We start from the raw sequence: 8,129 nt of genomic DNA on the forward strand, positions 1-8,129 counted from the left end.
ACTATAATAATTATCTAAAGCAAATATCATCATTGGCTCTGAAACAGGCCTAAAGATGTCATTCTTTTGAAGTCAAAAATATGTAGTAAGAATGTACAAGGGAGGAAACATATAAAAACAAGTTTGCTGAGTATGGGGAATTGTTACAAGGGGGACACACTAAGATACTGTAACAGAGTCCAAATTATAAAACATACAGCAAGGAGTTCTCCTGCTTTATCTATTCCCCAGAAAGTAACTCCGTAACCTCAGTAATGCAAGAAGACCACACCTGGTAAAGAGGACAAGCTTGCTGAGGGACACAGGTAGTAACTCACTGTATTCCCCCTTTCTCTAATCCCTTCCTCACACCGAGTTCTTTTTTTCCTTTAAGATCAATTTTGTCCTGTTGGAAAATATTTGGTTTTGTTTGTAAAGTGGTATAAGTAATATCCTGATTGAAGTAATCAATGATTTAGCTGAAGATGCTCAAGGATCACACTTTTGAAAAAGGTCAATCAGCTAGTTAACAGAGACCATCGGGGGCTTGCAGGAAAAAAAAAATTCAGATAATGTATGTTTGCTAAATAGATAAAAATAAGCAGTAAAAAATGGGTGAAAAATCCATTTAACTGTGACCTAGACAATCCAAAGCAGACGGGTGACCTTTGATTAAACACTTTTACTTGTAGAGTGAACAGCGGGGAGGCTCCGAGACAGAGTTTGATTTCCAGGAGTGTCCAGGGCCTAAGTGCCAACTCAGAAGGTCTCCTCCTCTCGCAGGAACTGGAACACGGACGAGAAATCCTTTTTCGAGGAGCCCTTTGCACACATCATCCTGTAGATCTGATGGGCCTGGCTGCCCCGGAGGATTGGGCTCTTTGTGTTGGTGGTGGAGTCCTGTGCTAATCCCAGATCCTTAGCCATGAGTGTTGTTCCAAACACACCCTAATAGTTACTAGCCGAGGGAACTCCATCCATCACCCTAGGTACAGGATTGTAAGTGTTACTTGACCAACACCGTCCTGAGCTCATATTTAGGATTTTAGCCAATAGTTTTGGGTCAAGCCCTAACCTGATCCCAAGATTCATAGCTTCAGCGGTTCCAATCATACTAATAGCTAACAGCATGTTGTTGCAGATCTCTGCAGCCTGTCCGGTCCCAACAGCTCCACAGTATGCCACATTGGAGCCCATGCAGCCCAGCAACTCCTCGGCAGCAGCAAAGTCCTCTTCGACTCCTCCCACCATGAACGTGAGGTTCCCAGACCGAGCAGCTCCCACACCTTATGTGCGTGCCTTGGAGCCTCCTTTCACCTGACCACCTTTTTAAAATTCCCCCGAACTCAGGCCTGTTCGGACGCCATTTGTTACGGCCAAACTCAGTCCCTGGTCAGGCACCATTTGTGCCGCGCCAGCACGACCAAGGGTGATCAGAGTGGAGGGGGTGAAAGGATTAAGGAAAGACAGACAAGAGAATAATAGCTGGGTCTCGGTGGGACGCTGCCTCCCCAATGAGGAGACAACGACCAGTAATTGTAAATTTATATTGAATATGTCTAGAAATACGTGCATTCACATCACCGCAAGGAAACAAGTGCACATGACTGACACCCGTTAAAACTGCCGCAGAAAGTCACGCCGCAGACAACAGAACCAATTAGCTCTCACAGTGTGGTGTGATCATGTGCTAATAATTCACCCAACATGCTTCGAATGGTGACTTGGACTTAAATATGCACACAATAATTGTAGATATGTAATATTTATTTATGTCAGCAAAATTACTAGTGTTTTTTCCAACATATGGCCTATTCGCTAAAATTTGTAAAAAATAACAGTAAATTAATAACAAAAATAACCTGCTAATTTAATTATAAGTAACTCTTGGTTAAAAGCATTTTAAAATTAGCAGGGTGTTAATTTTCACATATGACATCCGAAAGTCTGTTAAATCGAAGTTTGCAAAATCGAGCATTTACTGTACTGCTTTACTACAAAGGATATTAAAGGATATGAATCAATGGCCAGATGAAGAGATACATAGATCAAGATCCCAAACAAATGAGCTACTTACTATCTTTGTGGAACTTGGCAAGGTGACACATGGAAGCATTCTGATTGACCAATGTGGAAGCTCTCCAATAAAAAGGGCCGAGGAGCCCTGACTGGTTTGGCTCAGTGGATAGAGCGTCGGCCTGCGGATTGAAGGGTCCCAGGTTCGATTCTGGTCAAGGGGATGTACCTTGGTTGTGGGCACAACCCTAGTAGGGAGTATGCAGGAAGCAGCTGATTGATGTTTCTAACTCTCTATCCTTCTCCCTTCCTCTCTAAGAAATTAATTTTATATATATATATATATATATATATATATATATATATTTTTTTTTTTTTTTTTTAAAAAGGGCCAAGGAGTTGTCCTCCTGGGTTTCTATGGAGGTTTCATTATATAGTCACAATTGATTAAATCATTGACCATTGGCTATTGAACGCAATCTTCTAACCACAACCCCCGTTCTCATCTCCTAAGAAGAAGGAGGAGACCTGCCTAGAGAAACACCAGGCCCCCAGATCATCAGACAGAGATCATCTGACAGTGACTGCATCTTGGCCTTGCCTAGATTGGACTCTAATAAACAAATTGTAGGCTCCCCACCCAGATTCCAGGAAGCCATAAAGGACCTGGGAATCTCTCCAACTGACTTCACAGGAATCCTTAACCTCTCTGAAGACCTGTAAGACTGAAGTACTATTTATTCTCAGAGTGAGAGGCTGGCAGTAAGATTCTAGGAGCAGCTGTCCAAAATGCACTGGATGGGAATGGGAATCTGGGTTCTGTTCCTAGCCCTACTACTAAAATCATTGTGTGACCTGTATGCCTAGTGAGAAAATTAATGAATAAATTGATTAAAAAGGAAAAATGACAATACCAAATGCTAATGAGAATGTGGAGCAATTGGTCCTTTCTTCCATTGCTGATGGCAATGCAGGTGGTATAGCGACTTTGGAAAAACATTTGGCAGTTCTTTATAAGGGTAAACAGGACTTACCATACAACCCAGCATTCCTACTCCTAGTTATTAACCCAGTGAAATTAGAATTTATGTTGATTTCTCTTTTTAAACAACTATATCAAAATATAACTCACGTACCATACAATTGACCCTTTAAAGTATACATTCCAGTGGCTTTTATTTTTTTACTTTATTTTTTTGTTTTGTTAATCCTCACCTGAAGATATTTTTTCCATTGATTTTAGAGAGAGTAGAAGGGAGGGAGTGGGGAGAGAGAGAGAGAGAGAGAAACATTAATGTGAGAGAGACACATTGATTGGTTGCCTCCCGTACACTCCCCAACTGGGGAAGGGATCAAACCTGCAACCCGGGTACATGCCCTTGACCAGGAATCAAACCCAAGACCTTTCAGTGCCTGGGCCAATACCCTAACCATTGAGAACACTGGCCAGGGCTTCTATGGCCTTTAATATATGCACAGAGTTGTGCAACCTTCACAACAATCAATTCTAGAGCATTTTTATCACTCCAAAAAGAAAACCCAAATTCATTAGCAATCACTCCTGTCCCCTTCCCCTAGGCAGCCACTAATTTCCTTTTTATCTCTATATATTTTTTCATTTAGCATAATGTTTTCGAGGTTCATTTGTGTTGTGGCATGTATCAATACTTGATTTCTTTTTACCACTGAATAATATTCCATTGTATGGATATACCCTATTTTGTTTATCCATTCATCAATTGATGGAAATTTGGGTTGTTTCTAACTTTTTAGCTGTTATGAACAATGCTGCTATGAACATTCATGTACAAAATATTTGTGTGGGCATGAGTTTTCATTTCTTTTGGGTATAGATCTAGCAGAGGAATTGTTGGGTCATATGGTAACTCTGTTTAACCTTTTTGGGGAATTGAAAAACTTTTCCAAAGTGGCTATACTATCTTGCATTCCTACCAACAATGTTGGAATGTTCCAGTTTCTCCACATTCTTGTCAACATTTTAGTTGCACTACAGCTACCCTAGGGGCTGTGAAATGGTATCTCATTGTGTTATCGATTTGCATTTCCACAAAATGATGTTCTGTGTTTTCTCATGTACTTATTGGCCATTTATAAATCTTCTTTAGAAAAATGTCTCTTCAAATCCTTTTCCCATTTAAGCCCTGGCCAGGCACCTCAGTTGATTACAGCATCATCCTGATACACCAAGGTTGCATTTTGATCCCCTATCAGGGCACATACAAGAATCAACCAATGATTGTATAAACAAGTGGAACAACAAATCAATGTTTCTCTCCTCTCCTTTCCTCTCTCTCTAAAAAAATAATCAATAAATAAAAAAATTAAAAAATCCTTTTTCCATTAAAATAGATTATTTTAATTATTGAGTTCAAACAAATAAATAAATAAATAATAAATAGAATAAAATCACTGTTTGAGTTTAAGGAAGTTACCTGTGTTCTCTGGGCCTCAATTTTTTCACCAAGAAAATAAAGGGACAAATAAGTCCCTTCCCAGAAGAAAACTTCACTGTTTTCTTCTGCACTTATTGTCCCAAATGAATGGAAGGCCTGTATTAGGGAAACAGTTCCTCTGCCTCTCATCTGAGGTTCCATTAGCTTGGGGGAGGGAACTAACATGTCAGAGTTTATATGTGTTAGATCTTATACGACATTTATGCAAATTGCCTCATTTAATCTTCACAAGAACTCTTTGGAGGAGATATATTTGCTTGCCCTCATTTTACAGAGAAAGCTTGCTCTTTCTATCATGGTGCCTCTAAAGGTATAGAAAGAGTTAGTTAAGAAGCAATAAAATGTTTTCATTGTTTCCCATTGTTAATTGTTCAAATGGTATTTGTTGAGCAACTACTGTGAATACAGATCATGGATCCAGGGGACCCAAAAAGTATGCAAGACACATTCCCACACAGGATCTATGGGAGAAAAAAGGGGACATATATAATACTTCCAAGAATAAAGATTTTTTTTTTTAAAGCACACACTCCCAGCCTTCCGGGAGTAGAAAATCAGCCCAGCTCAGGGGAGAAAGTTCAGTACCTCATCACACTTGCCAGCACAGTGCTGACTCAATGTTCCTCTTTCCTGTTATGCTGGGCCCCTAGATTCTAGGGCCTAGAAGGTAGGACATATGCCTTTGCTGATCAATGTCATTAACCCACTGCCTAGCACAGTGCTGGGCACAGAGCAGATTCTCCCAGAGTATTTGATGAATAAATTAAATTACACAGTAAGTGACTGAATAAATCCCAAGATGAATGGGAGAGCTGTGAGGACCCAATGAGTTCAGAAAAGGTCTCCGGAGAAGGAGATTGTGAGCTACACCTTGAGTGGTTAAGGTCAATTGTACACACTCATTCTGGGCTGGAGTCCACATTCTACCTGTTCAGACTTTAGCTGTGTTCCTCTTCCACAACCAGACCTTCCTAAAGACAGCATTCCTGTCCCCCAGAAAATTCAGCCCTAAAGTGCCTCAGGAGGAAAGAACATCTCAGAATTCCTACTACCTTTGGATCTGCTGACACCCAGTGACTTTGATGGAGGGTTGTCATCTTAGCATATCACATTAGGGAAAACAAGAGTCTTGTATAGTCCAGGTTCAGGAGGGTTGACACTTTTGAAAGGTATAGGCCTTAGGGGGTAAACTGGAGTGACCCCAAGATGGGGAGGGGAGGCAGTTTAGGGTTGAGCTTTATGGGGGACAAGAATGCCATCACTTGAAGTGTTTGAAGGAGAAGGTAGGCATACAAAGTAATGGAGTTCCCCTCTGAGTCAGGCCCAGGGCTGGGTTCCCAAATATGCTCTGCCATTTAATTCCCTCAGCAACCCTATGAGGCAGCTACAATCATCTGTCCAACAGTAAGAAAATAATTAACTCCACAGTCAAATAGAATATTATGACATTTCCAATGAAATATACTCAGGAAATGTGGCAAAACATCTCAAGAGTCTGAAAACATTTAAGCCTGTTCCCTCCCCAACTAATTTATCTTGTAGAAACCTATCCCAGGAAAATAATTAGAAATATGAACAGAAACTTACATTTTATAGAAGAAAATGCACCAAAATGTTCACAGTGGTTATCTCTAGATGAGGACATTATGGCTGATCTTATTTTCCTCCTTATAATTGTGTACATTGTTTTAAAAATGCAAAATATTTGTAATAAGAGGGGAAGAAACATTAAAAATCAACCATTAGTCAAGGAACACTAGTTCCCTTCGGTTTGTGGAGCTAGTGGTCATCATGTGCTTTCCTAAGGCGCCCCTGAAACGATTCAATGACCCTTCTGGTTGGGCACCATCTCCAGGTGTTTATGATGTGAAAACTTCAGAAGTATTGAAAGGATCAGTATCCTTTCAGAAATCACAAAGATAAAAAACAAAAAGAATCTCAACCAAATCTTACTGTTGACAATACTACCTTGCCTGCTTCAGCAAGAAGAGTTAAGACTTTGGGATTAAAGACGGAATCTCAAAAGAATGATAAAGACCTGATGATGTTGGAAAAAGAAATTCGTGTCCTCGGGCAGGAACACGGTACTCAGGACAAGCGTCTGCAGGATCTGGAAGCTGAGCTGGAGAAGATGGAAGCAGAGCTCAGCTCTACGGTCAGGGGAATAACGTCTCTCTCTGCAAGCAACGCTGTGCTGGAAAAGCAGCTTACTGAATTAACCAGGACTAACGAGCTACTCCAGTCCTGGTTTTCTGAAGACAGTAACCAGAAGAACCTGAGAATTCTAAGCCTTGAGCTGATGAAGCTTAGAAACAAAAGAGAAACTAAGATGAGGCGGATGATGGCTAAATAACAAGGCATGGAGGTGAAACTGCAGGTCACCAGAAGAATCTGGAAGAGTCTCAAGGGAAAGTAGCACAGCTCAAAGGGCAACTTGTTTCAATACAGAAAGAAAAGATTGATGAAAAATCTGAAACGGAAAAACTCAGAATACATTGAAGAAATAAGTTGTGCCTCAGATCAAGAGGAAAAATGCAAGCTAGACATTGCCTAGTTAGAAGAAAATTTGAAAGAGAAGAATTATGAAGTTTTAAGCCTTAAGCAGGCTCTTGAAGAAAATATTGTTACGTGTCTGAACGAGTAAAAGACCTGAATGCTGAATGTCAGCTGCTTGAAAAAGTAAAAGAAGACATCATCACCAGGGCCAGAGAACTGGATGAACATCTGAATTCTGAAATGCAAAACTTAAAAGAGAAGTTTAATCTTGGAAAACAAGAACATGAAAAGCTACAACAAAAAGAGTTGTAAATGGATTCACTTTTGCAACAAGAGAAAGAATTATCTACTAGTCTTCAGCAGAAGCTCTGTTCTTTTCAAGAGGCCAGGATGAAAGAGAAGAATTTATTTGAGGAAGAATTAAAAAGCAAGCTCTGAATGAGCTAGAAAAATTATAGCAAAAGGGGGAAAAATCTGAAAAGTTGGTCAAACAGCTGGAAGAAGAGACAAAAAGCTAGAGCTGAAGAACTGAAACTTCTAGAAGAAAAGCTGAAGGGGTTTGTATTAATAGGACTTTATACATATGACTTCAGATTTTAAAAAGTATTTTTCCAGTACATTCTTGGGATTCTCATACCAATCATACACGTGGGCGAGGTTGGAATTATTTTGCAAAAGAAGGAGAAAGTACATGCATAGGATGTACATAAAAATAAGTATGACAGCCAAAAGAAAAGCCAAGCCCTTTCTTTATTTAAAGCCAGTGGTTTAAGAGTTTTAATTCAAAAATGACCAGCCCTAACCAGTTTGGCTCAGTGGATAGAACGTGGGCCCGTGGACTGAAGGGTCCTGGGTTCGATTCTGGTAAAGAGTATGTACCTTGGTTGCTGGCTCAATCCCCAGTAGGGGGTGTGCAGGAGGCAGCTGATTAATGTTTCTCATCAATGTTTCTAACTCTCTATCCCTCTCAGCTTCCTCTCTGTAAAATCAATAAAATACATTTTTTTTAAATGACAAAAAAAATCAGCCATTAAAAACATTTTTTAATATATATTTTTATTGATTTCAGAGAGGAAGGGAGAGGGAGAGAGAGAGATAGAAACATCAGTGATGAGAATCATTGATCAGCTGCCTCCACACTGGGGATGAAGCCTGATACCTGGG

At 40.0% G+C, this 8,129-nt stretch overlaps 2 pseudogenes; one reads left to right on the forward strand and one right to left on the reverse strand.

Moving 5' to 3' along the window:
- Positions 1 to 687: 687 nt before the first annotated feature.
- On the reverse strand, positions 688 to 1,688 carry LOC139003602 (3-hydroxyisobutyrate dehydrogenase, mitochondrial-like; annotated as a pseudogene).
- A 4,572-nt stretch (positions 1,689 to 6,260) lies between these two features.
- On the forward strand, positions 6,261 to 7,565 carry LOC139003664 (hyaluronan mediated motility receptor pseudogene; annotated as a pseudogene).
- Positions 7,566 to 8,129: the final 564 nt, after the last annotated feature.

This window comes from Myotis yumanensis, unplaced genomic scaffold, assembly GCF_028538775.1.
Source record: "Myotis yumanensis isolate MYYU_CA2020_CCGP unplaced genomic scaffold, mMyoYum1.0.hap1 SCAF_1, whole genome shotgun sequence".
Taxonomy (NCBI): domain Eukaryota; kingdom Metazoa; phylum Chordata; class Mammalia; order Chiroptera; family Vespertilionidae; genus Myotis; species Myotis yumanensis.